Source organism: Chlorocebus sabaeus, chromosome 13 (genome assembly GCF_047675955.1).
Source record: "Chlorocebus sabaeus isolate Y175 chromosome 13, mChlSab1.0.hap1, whole genome shotgun sequence".
Taxonomy (NCBI): Eukaryota; Metazoa; Chordata; class Mammalia; order Primates; family Cercopithecidae; genus Chlorocebus; species Chlorocebus sabaeus.
This window is the reverse complement of record NC_132916.1, coordinates 16,685,756-16,699,649: the sequence shown is the minus strand read 5'-3', so window position 1 is coordinate 16,699,649 and position 13,894 is coordinate 16,685,756.

Genomic DNA, 13,894 nt, shown 5'->3' with positions numbered 1-13,894 from the left:
GGCATAAACTGCTTCTCACCTCACAACTAAGCCTAAATGTTTCTCAATTGTTATTGGAACAGTTATTCCCTGCAAAGAGTTGAGGGATATTACAAGATATAGAAATTTTTTAGTGAGTTTCTGAGCTATGTATTTGATCTAAATATTATATTATTAATCTGGCTCACAATCTCACAATCTGGATTACAAAACATACAGTTAAGCCTTGAACAGCACAGGTTTCAACTGCGTAAGTCCACTTATTTGCAGATTTTTTTCAGTAAATATATTGGGAAAATTCGTGAAGGTTTGGGACAATCTGAAAAACCTCACAGATGAACCACATGGCCTAGAAATGTCAAAAACAATTAAGAAAAAGTTTTGTATGTTATGATACTAGTGTATTTTATCATGTACTATAATAAAATAGATACGTCTATTATAAAAAGTTAAATACATCAAAACTCACACACAGACACAGACCATATAGGATACCACTGGCAGTTGAGATAAATGTAAACAAATGTAAAGATGTATTATTACATCATAACTGTATAAAAGTAAGTGTGCTAGTGTAATCATTTTATAACCATCTTTTGTTGCTATTGCAGTGAGCTCGTGTTGTGAGTAGCCACTTAAAATGCCCTGTCATGCTAATCATCTCCAGCTGAGTGGTTTCTAGCTCCAGTAACTTGCACGTGGTAGTAAAAAGCGAGCTCTCACTGTTCTCACGTATTTTTCATCACGTTGAGCACAATACTGTAAACTTTGAATATAAAGTGCACGCAGTGCCGCTGCAAGTGCTTCCGAGGAGCAGATAAAAATTATGGCATTACAAAAAAGAAAAAGTTGGACTGCTTGATATATGCCCTACATTGAGGTCTGCAGCTACGGTTGCCAACCATTTCAGACAGACAAATCATCTTGTAAACGGTTATCAAATTACCGTATGGATAAATACAGTACAACACTATGAATGTATTTTCTCTCCCTTACGATTTTCTTTATAACATTTTCTTTTCTCTAGCTTACGTTATTGTAAGAATACAGCCGATAATACATGTAACACATAAATACGTACTTTTTGACTGTTTAAGTTGTCATTAAGACTTCCAGACAACAGGAGGTTATTAGTTGTTTAAGTTTTGGGGAAGTCAAAAGTTGTATGTGGATTTTTGACTGTGGCGGGAGCGGGGGTAGGGGGGAGTAGGGGCAGTGCCCCAATCCCCACGTTGTTCATGAACCAATTATGCTTCAAAACTTGCCTTATCCTGCAGACAAACATTCTCGTGTGCTTAGAAGATCAGAGAGAGCAGCCCCAAGGTTTTCATCATTAGTTTCCGAAGTCTGATAATGCAAGCTGTATTGCAGACAAGAGCAACCTCTCCTATCGAACCTCAGCCTCAAAGTACGTTGTGAGCTGACTAAATGTAACAAGTTAGAGGAACAGAGTAGGGCACATTTCCAAAGCAGCATACCCAGAGATGTATTGCTTTGGACACAGCCTGATACTTTGTTCAACAGCCAAGTGACTTGTCTATCCATTTTATGAGAGCCGGGGGGCGGGGTGGGGGGGAAGAGATATCGCTGGTCTCAGTACCAGCAAGGATTGTGCTTCTCCGGAGCTACTAGTTTTCAGACCCTATCAGACACATAACTGCTTATGTTCCTTTTCTAGTAAATGTATAACATTTCATGGTTATGAAGGTTAATTTTGTATCAACTGACTTGAGCCACAGTGCCCAGATATGTGATCAAACATTCTGGATATTTCTGTGAGGGTATTTTGGATAAGATTAACATTTAAATGAGACTTTGAGTAAAACAGCTTGCCTTCCTTAAAATGGGGAGGCATCCTCCAATCCGTGGAGGCCTGAGTACGGCAAAAGGCTGACCTCCCCTGAAAGTGAGAATTCTGTCAGAAGATGGACTTGAACAGCAACATTGGCTGATCCTCAACCTGCCAGCCCACCTTGATGATTTGGAACTAGATGATCTCCATATTGGAGAAATTTCATAAAACAATACTCTATATATTCTCTATATACCCTCTATATTCTGTATATATTGGTTCTGTTTCTCTGGAGAACGCTGACTAATATGATGGTACACATTTTGTACACTTCTCATTATTTCGATTTTAACACATTTTTCTATTCCTTACTTCTCCTTGATCTCCCTTACCTGGTTTCATTTTAATTTATCTTGGAAAACAGAAAAGCTGCCCTTGACAGCCAGGAGCTGGCCTGGCACTTACAGCTATGCCTTGATGTTCTCCTCTGTAACATAATTTCAGAGAACATCAATATCAGACAAGGACACTGTGACTGATGGATTAAGCCAAAGACAAGACCACTCCAAAACTGTGTCGAAATACAGGCAAAATTATTGACGTTGTTCAAACCACAAAACTGTCTAAACACACCCCGTTCTAGCTAAGATGAGTGGCTGATTTCAACCTCAGTCTAGTCTTCCCTCCTTCTAGATGTGATTTACCCAGATAGAAATAACCCCGGTCTCTGAGTATCCAATCCAGAGTAAAGGCTGCTTGCTTAACTCTTCTGAAAATCAGTAACCTCAAACCCGAATTCTATGTAAAAAACAAACAAACAAACAAACAAAGTTTTTTCAAAAACCGTTCTACTGAGGTGACTCGGTTTCCTATGGCCTTTGTTGATACAAACAATAATTCCAACTTGTTCTGTTACAGGTAAATTTCTCATTGTCTTTGTCTAGAGAGCATTGACAATCTCAATTTATTATATGTATCATGAGTTGCCTTAAGTAATTTCTGGATCAAATCAAGGTGACATGTAATATTTAAACAAGAGTAGCATGAAATGTGAAACTTGAAAAGTGCGGTAATAGTTTTGTATTTTAAACACATTCTTAATACTACATTGACTGATTTCAATGTTTATTTTGGTATCACATCGCTATAAACCAATATTGTATATGAAAAGCACTTCATGAGTTGTCTTAGAGTATTACATTTTCCTAAGTGGCTATACAATATCCTTTTCCTGAAGAAAACCACAGGTTTGTATCATTATAATTCTAAGTTCTATGAGTGTTCTTTAGTGATCAAACACTTTCTAACTGCCACTGCTAGTGCAACCACAAAAAGAAAATACATAGGTTGTATAAATTCCATTTCAATTTAGAAGACAATTAAAAACTCAAATGATTTTTTAAGGGCCAAACAAATCGGATGGAACCACAGAAGAGAAATACAAAGAGAAGACACAACATAATATGACAGACATAGATTTAAAAACAAAAGAGATTTAAGGTTCTCTTTCTAGCCAAGATGGAATAACAGATATTTCATTAACCCTCACTGAAACAATAAAAAGAGAATAACAAAAACAAAAGTCTTCAAGACATTGAAAACAAAAGTCTTCAAGACATTGTACATCCAACAACAAAGAACAATGATCCCTGAGAGACAGGAAACAAGATGAGCCCACGGTTGCCCTGGCTTAGTGCCTTGAGTTTCCAGGCCATAGCACAGGAAGAAGAAACCGAGGCAGAGCATCTGAGCTGTGAAGAGAGAAAGCAAAAAGTCCAGGAAAAGCAAGGCAGCTAGAGCTCACCAGGCAGAATACTGGAGAGGCGAGGGCTACAGAGATAAAGAACCCTGGAATCTGCAGAGGGTGCTTCTTGAGTATTCAACATAATACTGAACAGTGCAGAGGAAGCTATTAAAGACTTGAAAAAGAACTACCCAAACACGATTAGAGGGAACAGTATCTGGCACTCATCCCGTGCTAAAAATATTGCCTATTTCTACTAACCAGATGGAAAACTATCATACTTTATAGGGCACTGTGCAGAGTAGTCAAAACTTCCCCTAATCTAATATTTTTAAAAACCCACAAAGGTAGATAGTAGAGAAGGGAGAATGATGTTTTCACAATTTTATTTATCTTCTTGAAAATCAGCGTGTTATTCAGTATTATTTTCCTGTTTTCTATTTTATTGTTTTCTTCTCTGACCTGTATTATGTTCTTTCTTTTACTTACTTTGGAATTAATTTTCTCTTCTTTTTTAGTATCTTAAAGTAGAAGCTGAAGTCATTAATCTGAGTCACTAATTTTTCTAGTATAGGACTTCGGTGCTATGCATTTCCCTCTATATATTGCTTTAGCTACATCACACAAATTTTAATATGCTGTGTTTTCATTTTCATTCACTTCAACATACTTTTTTAATTTTGCTTTTAAATTCTTTTTTGTCCCATGAATTATTTAGATGATCTCTAAGATTATAGATCTTAGAAGTATAGATAGTTCTTAAAGAAATATCTCAGAGATATTTCTTATTATTATTGCCTTGTACCTTAATTCAATTTTGCTCAATGAACATATTTTCTATGACTTGAAACTTTTAAATTCTTCTGAGACTCATTTTATTGTCCAGGATATGGTTTTCCTTATTAAATGTTCCATGTGCACTTAGAAAAATGGACAGTTTGTTCTTGTTCAAAGAAACATTCTATATATGTCAATTAGGTCAAATTAGGTGAGAGTGTTAGTCAAGTCTTCCATATCCTTACCAGTTTTCTGTCTACTTGGTCTGTCAATATCAGAATGGGTATTTAAATATTCAACACACGTTATGGATTTGTCTGTTTCTCCTTGGTGTGCTTTTAGTTCTTCAGTTTTTGCTTGATGTATTTTAGGTGCTACTATTAAATGCATACATATTTGGGATTATGCATTCTTAATGAATTGATCTCTTTATGTCATTTAAAACCTCTCTTTATTGCTGGTAATATTATTTGTTCTGAAATCCACTTAGCCTAACATAATATAGGTGCCCCAGGTTTCCTTTGATTACTATTAGTATGGCATATTTTTAACCACCTTACTTTTTAAGTTGTTATTTTATCTTTTTTTCTTATTCCTTTTTCCTTTGGAGAATCTATTTTACATATATTAGGCTACATAAAGTTTCCCACAATTCTTTGATGTTATCTTCATTTTGTTCATTCTTTTCCTGTCTGTATTTTATTTTGAAGCGTTTCTATTGCTAAATCTGTAAATTTTTCTTTTGCAGTGTCTAATGTGCTGTTAATCTCACCCAGTGTATTTATTATCTCCATTATTGTAGTTTTCATTTCAGTAAGTTTGATATAGAGATTTTTCCTATGTCTCTACTTAATATGCTCATATCTTTCATAGCTTCCTAAACATATCAACTATAATGAAAATAACTGTGTTACATTCTTGTCGAGTAATTCTATTATGTGTATTATTTGGGGATTGGATTTGGTTGATGGATTTTTTCCTTCATTATGGATCATATTTTCCTGCTTCTTTGGGACACTTTGTGGACACTTTGTGTATTAGGGTTCTCTAGAGGGACAGAACTAATAGGATATATATATATGTGTGTGTGTGTGTATATATATGTGTATATATATGTGTGTGTATATATATATGAAGTATTAACTCACATGATCACAAGGTCCCACAATAGGTCATCTGCAAGCTAAGGAACAAGGAAGCCAGTCCAAGTCCCAAAGCTGAAGAACTCGGAGTCCAATGTTCAAGGGCAGGAAGCATCCCACATGGGAGAAATATGTAGGCTGGGAGGCTAAGCCAGTCTAGCCTTTTCATTTTTTTCTGCCTGCTTTATATTCTACCCATGCTGACAGCTGATTAGATTGTACTCACCCATATGAAGGGTGATTCTGCCTTTCCCAGCCCACTGATTCAAATGTTAATCTCCTTTGGCAACACCTCACAGACACACCCAGGATCAATATACTTTGCATCCTTCAATCCAGTCAAGCTAACACTCAGTATTAACCATCACATTTAGTAATGTGTTATTATTATAAGCCAACATTATGAAATTTACCTTGTTGGATGCTAAATATTTTTGTGTTTTTATAAATACTCTTAATCTTTTTTTCTGGAACAGAAGATAAGTTACTCAGAAACAGTGAGATTTTTACAGATCTTGCTTTTAAGTGTGGTTAGGGAGGAGCAGAGAAGCCTTTATTTTAGTGTTAATTTTCTCTACTACTGAGGTATTTGTGTACTTTTCTTGATGCCCATGATTTAGGAGGATTTTTTTACTATGGTGGAAGAAGAACTATTCTCAACCCTAGTGGAAGCACTGTTGACTTTTAATACTTTCAGGCTGTTCTTCATCTGGCCTCAGATAATTTCCTCACATGCACGTCCTGATTAGTAAACACCTGAAGTTCTGAGAGGGACCTATGCAGTTCCGTCTACATGCGGCACTCTTTTCTCTGGTATTCTGCCATACTTATTCAAGCCACCTTGTCCTCTCCAGGGACACACAGCCTTCTCTTCCCAATTCAGGAGACCACCAGGTTCTATTTGAATTCTTCCTCCCCATGTTGCAGCCTCAAAACTTTCTTCAGGCAGGAAATTGAGGCAATTTTCAGGCTCACCTTGTGTGTTTCACATTTCCCAGGCATCACTGTTCTTTGTTTCCTGATGTCCAATGAGTTGAAAATCATTTTCTCAGGCAAGAGGTTAAATTGAGTCTCTGTAACTCCATTTCCACTGAAAGCATAAGTCCAAGAATTACAGTTTTAAATTTATAAAATACTGATCCCAAATAGGAAAAGAATCCAAATTTGACATCAGATTCCCTGATTTTGCTAAACTATGTATTTATTGGTGCAGGAAGCTGGATAGCTAATAAGAATAGTAAGAGTTGATATTTTATTAACTTTTTTCACTCCATACACAATAAAGGGAAGAATTAATTTCTTCCATTAAAGGCATCTGAGTCTGCTACTACTCTTATTTTCTAAACTGCTATGGACTATTAATTCTCCCATCAGCTACATCAAAGGGAGAACACTTCACCAAATAGAGTGACTGGATAGCTGTCATTTGTTTTGAACGCCTTTTTCTGCATTGAGTACAATATGCAGAATTACTCTGGGAATGATTCAGGGAAGTGAAGATGATAAACAGTGCTCAGTTGTATTTTCCTTTTACTGCTTCTTTATGGACTTCATGTTGCACTTGGGTTGAAGTTCATAGAGGTTTTAATAAATTTAAACCCTGAGAGCTCATAAACCATGTTCCAAACTCTACAGCTGTAATTGTTATTTATTTTGCTCTGCTCTAAGGGATACTAGCACACACTATGTCTCAAAACAATTTTCCAACCTATTTAGCTTATGTATTTATTTAATAAGTATTTATTGAGTACTTACTATGTCAAGACACTGTATGAGACACTAAGCATGTAATACATGAGACAAAAATTAGGCTCTGAACTAAAAAGTACATAGTATGGTAGGAAATAGGTAATACAAGTAAATAAATAAATATGTATTTAAATACATGTTGTGGCCAGGGGCGGTGACTCATGCTACCCAGGATTTGGGGAGGCCAAGGTGGGTGGATCACTGGAGGTCAGGAGTATGAGATCAGCCTGGTCAACACTGTGAAACCTTGTCTGTACTAAAAAATATAAAAATTAGCCACATGGCAGATGCCTATAATCCCAGCTACTAGGGATGCTGAGGCAGAAGAATTGCTTGGACCTGGAAGGCATAAGTTGCAGTGAGCTGAGATTGCACTGCTACACTCCAGCCTGGGCAACAGAGCTAGGCTCCATCTCAAATAAATAAATAAATACAAATTGTGTTAGATGCCAAGAAGGAAATTAACAAGCTGTTATGCTACAGAGTCAAAAGTCCATCAGTTTTGATAATATAGGGGAGTCCTCTCTACAACAGCAACATATGAACTAACCCACTAAGTGACAAGAACTCATCACATCACAGGAATAGCACAAAGGAGAGTAGGTGAAGGGGTATGTTTGTGCTGAAATATTAAGGAAGAACTTGATGTGTTCGAGGAAATGGAATAAAGTTATTGTGGCTGAAGCACAGCAAGGGAGAAAGTAAAACCAGATGAGTCTGAAAGATCAGCAAAAGCCATGCAACTCAAGGGCCTGAATGCAGTGGCTGTGGAAGAATTTAAAGCAGGGGAAGACCTTGCTGGTTTGGGGAACTAAGTGAACAATGATGTCATTTACTAAATGAGAACAGACTCAATGATAAAAGTTTTAGAGATGAAATAAAATGTTAAGCTTGGGCCCATTAGGTTTGGGATGCTAAGAGTTATCAGAATAGAGACACTAGTAAGCTGAATAAATATTTCAGAAGAGGAGTTTGAAATATAAATACAATGTTGGTAGTGTTCAAATGTAGGTTATATTTAAAGGTATCGTCACTGGAGCCTCAGGGTGTTGCTTTGCCAACCAGAAACCTCTGGGACAGGTGGCACTTATGCTTGGGTTTTGCTTTACATCCACTGGGCTCGGGCCAGGCACAGTGGTTCTCACCTGTAATCATGCTTGCTCATTTGGCTCCGGCTCTGTGCAAGGCTGCAGCTGGACCAGGTATACCATAAGCAGCTTCCACTGTGGGCACCAGGGAACACAGAGGTGCCCAAAAGCTCAGAGGTTCCAGGAACACAGAGCCCCAAAGAGGTTGTTACAGCTTGTCACAGCCCAGGATCAGGGACCCACAAGGTCTGGACTCCCAGAAGGGCCACAGGTCTTCTTTCCTTCTTGCCACCCACAGTGTGGTGAGCAAGGGTGGGAGGGCATGTTTTGAGGGGGCATATTTTAGCCCATTTGTGTTACAGCTCTTTCAGTCCCACTGACCAACTCTGGCCTGTGGTTCCTGGACTGGCCCAGCCCCACCACTGCTTCCTGTTGCATGGGGTGACCACTGGAAGCCAGTGGAAGGCAGAAGAGCTATACTGTTACAGCAGCTCTGGCTTCAGGAACCCCGAAATCTGGGCTTCCAGAAGGGTCACTACTCTTCACTCCCACAGTCCAGGAGTGTGTCACTGCCTGCAGCTCAGTGAGCCAGCCAGGAACATGTTATAGTTCCTTTTGTTCCTGCTGTTATCCAGGAAGAATGAGGTATGAGGTTATGCAGACAACTGTAGGGTGAGCAAGTGGAGAGGAGCTTTACTGAGAGATAGAACAGCTCTTGGGAGACCCAAAGTGGGTAACTCTGCAGGCAGATCATCCCAACAAGTGCCTGAGTCTGACTTAGTCTGTGGTTTTTATGTGCCAGAATGGAGGAAGCGGATGCTGACTGGTCCATGCGTGGCTGTGGGTGGGCCTTGAAAAAGCACCATCCAATTGGCCAAAAGACATCAAGGAAGATCTTACTCCTGGTCACAGATTCCACTTGGAACAGTCAGCCCAGCTTCCAGGCTTCAGGCCATCCCTGGCTGGAAGATGAGGTTTCACTGGGGACCCATCCCTTCCCAGCTAGTAACCTGTCTGCCTCCCACTGCCATCAACATACCATCTGCACCAGCCAGACTGTTCATTCTGAGGGACACCTACAGGCCCATGCCGAGTCCCACCCTCAGCCCCCTGCCAGACTTTGTCCCTGAGCTAGTTGGCACCCAAAGTTTCAGAGGTGGCTGAGATGGGTTCTGTTTAAGGCAGTAATTGAAACAGAAATCTTAAGATCAGCAGCAAGAGAAAATAAGCTCATTTTGATTAATAACATACAACAATACGACATTTTAAAATGTACCAGTGGTGGTCAGGTGCAGTGGCTAACACCTATATTCCCAGCACTTTGAGAGGTCAAGGTGGGAGGATAACTTGAGGTCAGGAGTTCGAAACCAGCCTGGCCAACATGGTGAAATCCAGACTCTACTAAAAAAATACAAAAATTAACCAGGCATGGTGGCATGCAACTGTAGTCCCAGCTACTTGGAAGGCTGAGACAGGCAATTGTTTGAACCCAGGAGATGGAAGGTGCAGTGAGCCGAGATCATGCCACTGCACTCCAACCTGGGCAACAGAGTAAGATTTCATTAAAAAATAAAAATAAAAAAATAGACCCTAGAGGCAGTAAGAGAAAAGAAACAAATAATACACAATGAACCTCAATATATCCAGTTGCAGAGTTTTAGATGGAATCCTTACAGGCCAGGAGACAGAGTCATGACATATTTGTTATACTGAAGGAAAAAAAAACTTTTACCCTAGAATAGGATATCCAGTGAAAATATCCTTCAAACATGAAAGAGAAATAAAGACTTTCCCAGACAAACAAAAGTTGGAGGATTTTATCAACACCAGACTTGTCCTACAAGTAATGCTAAAGGGAGTTCTTCAGTCTCAAGGAACGGGATGTCAATGATCAATAAGAAATCATCTGAAGGTACAAAACTCCCTGGTAATGCTAAGCATAGAGAAAACATGGAATATTATAACACATATGTGGGGTGTAAACTACTCTTATTTTAAGGAGAAAGACTAAATGATAGACCAATAAAAAATAATAATTATGACACTTTTCAAGACATAGAACAAGAAGACATAAAGAGAAAAAACAAAAGTTAAAAAGCAAAGAGATGCAGTTAAAGTGTATAATCTTTACTCATGTTTTGCTTTCTGCTTTTTTTGTTTATGCAATCAGTGTAAAACTGTCATTAGTTTAAAACTATGAACTATGTGACAGCCTCATGCTTGCCTCAAATCAAAAAACATACAACAGATACAGAAAAAAATAAAAAGAAAGAGATTAAATCATACCACCAGAGAAAATCACTTTCACCAAAAGGAAGATAGGAAAGAAGCAAAGAAGGCAGAGAAGACCAGAAAACAACCAAATAGCAGGAGTAAGTCTTTATTTATCAATAATAACATTGAATGTAAATGGCCTAAACTCTCCATTCAAAACACAAAGAGTGGCTGAATAGATGAGCAAATAAGATCCACTGATCCGCTGCCTTGAAGAAACACACTTTACCTATGAAGATACATATAGACCAAAAATAAAGGGATGGAAAAAGATATTCCATGCCAATGAAAACCAAAAAAAGAGCAGGAATAGCTATATTTATACTAGATAAAATAGATTTCGAGAAAAACATATGACATACATTTCAAGAGACAAAGAAGGTCATTATGTAACAATAAAGGGATCAATTCAGGAAAAAGATATGACAATTGTAAATATATATCTATCCAACACTGGAGCACTCATATATACAAAACAACTATTATTAGAGCTAAAGAGAGAAATACACTTCAATACAATAATAGTTTGAGATTTCAACAGCCCACTTTCAACATTGGACAGATCTTTCAGACAGAAAATCAACAAAGAAACATCAGATATAATCTGCACTATAGAGCAAATAGACCTAATAGATATTTACAGAACAATTCCTCCAATGGCTACAGAATACACATTTTTCTCCTGAGTATATGAATCATTCTCAAGGATAGATCATATGTTAGGTCACAAAACAAGTCCTAGAACTTTCAAAAAATTTTGAAATAATATCAAGTATCTTCTTTGACCACAATGGAATTAAATACAAATCAATAACAAGAGGAATTTTGGAAACTGTATGAAAACATGAAAAATACACAATATGTTTCTGAATGACCAATGTGTCAATGAAGAAACTAAGAAGGAAATTTAAAAATGTATTGAAACAAATAATATTGGATGCACAACTTACCAAAAACTGTGGGATACAGAGAAAGAAGTATTAAAAGGGAAATCTATAGCTATAAGTGCCTATTTCAAAAAATAACAAAAACATTACATAAATAACCAAATGATGCATTTTAAGGCACTAGAAAATCAAAAGCAAACCAACGATAAAATTAATAGGAGAAAAGGAATAATACATATCAGAGCAGAAATAAATAAAACGGAAATGAAGAAAACAACATAAAAGACTGACAAACTGTTTTTGTTATAAACAAAATTGACAAACCTTCAGCCAGACTAAGAAAAAAAGAAAGTAAACCCAAGTAAAATCAGAGATGAAAAAGGAGACATTACAACTTATATCACAGAAATTCAAAGAATCGTTGGTGGCTACTTTGAGCAACTATATAACAATGAATCGCAAAATCTAGAGGAAGTGGATAAATTCCTAGACACATTCAACCTACCAAGATTGAACCCTGAAGAAATCCAAAACCTAGGCCAAGCATTGTGGCTCATGCCTGTAATCCAAGCATTTTGGGCAGCCAAGGTGGGTAGATCGCTTGAGCCCAGGAGTCCAAGGCCACCCTGCCCAACACGGCAAAACCTCATCTCTACTAAACATACAAAAAAATTAGCCAGGCATGATGGTATGCATCTGTAAATCCATCTAATCGAGAGTCTGAGGCATGAGAATCACTTTAGCCTAGGAAGTGGAGGTTGCAAAGAATTGAGATTGTGCCACTGTACTCCAGCCTGGAAAAGAAAAAAAAAAGAAATCCAAAACCTGCATACAATAATAACAAGTAATGAGATTGAAGCTGTAATAAAAAGTCTTCCAATAAAGAAAAGCCCAGGACCTGATGCTTTCACTGCTGAATTCCACCAAACATTTAAATAAAAGCTAATACTAATCTTACTCAAACTATTCCAAAGAATAGAAGAGGATAAAATACTCCCAATCTCATTATACAAGGCCAGTATTACCTTGATACCAAAACCAAATAAAGACACATCAAAAAAATTACCATGGGCCAATATCCCTGAATATTGATGCAAAAATCCTCAACAAAATACTAGCAAACAAAATTCAACAATACATTCATAAAATCATTCATTATCATGAAGTGAAATTTATCCCAAGGATGCAAGGATGGTTCAATATATGCAAATCAGTCAATGTAATACATCATATCAACAGAACGAAGGACAGAAATCATATGATCATTTCAAATGATGCTAAAAAGCACTTGATAAAATTTAACGTTCTTTCATGATTAAAATAAAACTAAAACCGGGTATAGAAGAATATACCTCAACATTAAAATAAACCATATACAATAGACCCACAGCTATTATCATACTAAATAGGGAAACACTGAAAGCCTTTTCTCTAAGATCTGGAAGAAGACAAGGATGTCCATTTTCACCACTGTTATTCAACATAGTACTGGAAGTCCCAGGTAGAACCATCAGACAAGAGAAAAAAATAAAGAGTATCCAAATTGAAAATGAAGAATTCAAATTATCCTTGTTTGCAGATGATATCATCTTATATTCAGAAAACTGTAAAGACGAGCCTAAAAAACTATTAGAACTGATAAGCAAATTCAGTAAAGTTACAGGACACAAGATCAACCTGCAGAAATCAGTAGCATTTCTCTATGCCAACAGTGAACAATCTGAAAAAGAAATCAAGAAAGTAATCCCATTTGCAATAGCCACAAATAAAATTAAATACCTAGGAATTAACCAAAGAGTTGAACAATCTCTACAATGAAAACTATAAAATGTTAATGAAAGAAATTGAAGAGGACACAAAAAATGGAAAGATATTCCATCTTCATGTATTGGAAGAATCAATATTATTAAAATGTTCATATACCGATAGAATCTACAGATTCACTGCGATCCCTATCAAAATACCGATGACATTCTCTACAGAAAGAGAAATATGTAATCTTAAATTTATATGGAACCACGAAAGACCCAGAATAGCCAAAGCTCTCCTGAGCAAAAAGAACAAAACTGGAGGAATCACATTACCTGACTTCAAATTGTACTACATACAGAGCTCAGTAACCAGAACAACATGGTACTGGCATAAAAACTGATGTAGACCAATGGAACAGAATAAAGAACCTGGAAATAAATCTATACACCTACAGTGAACTCATTTTTTTACAAAGGTGCCAAGAACATACATCAGGGAAAGACAGTCTCTTTAACAAATAACATGGAAAAATTGGATATCCATATGCAGAACAATGAAACTAGGCTCCTATCTCTCACCATATAAAAAATCAAATCAGAATGGATTAAAACCTAAATCTAAGATCTCAAACTGTAAAACTACTACAATAAATCATTGGGGAAAATCTCCAGGATGTTGATCTGGGCATAAATTTCTTGAGTAATACCCAG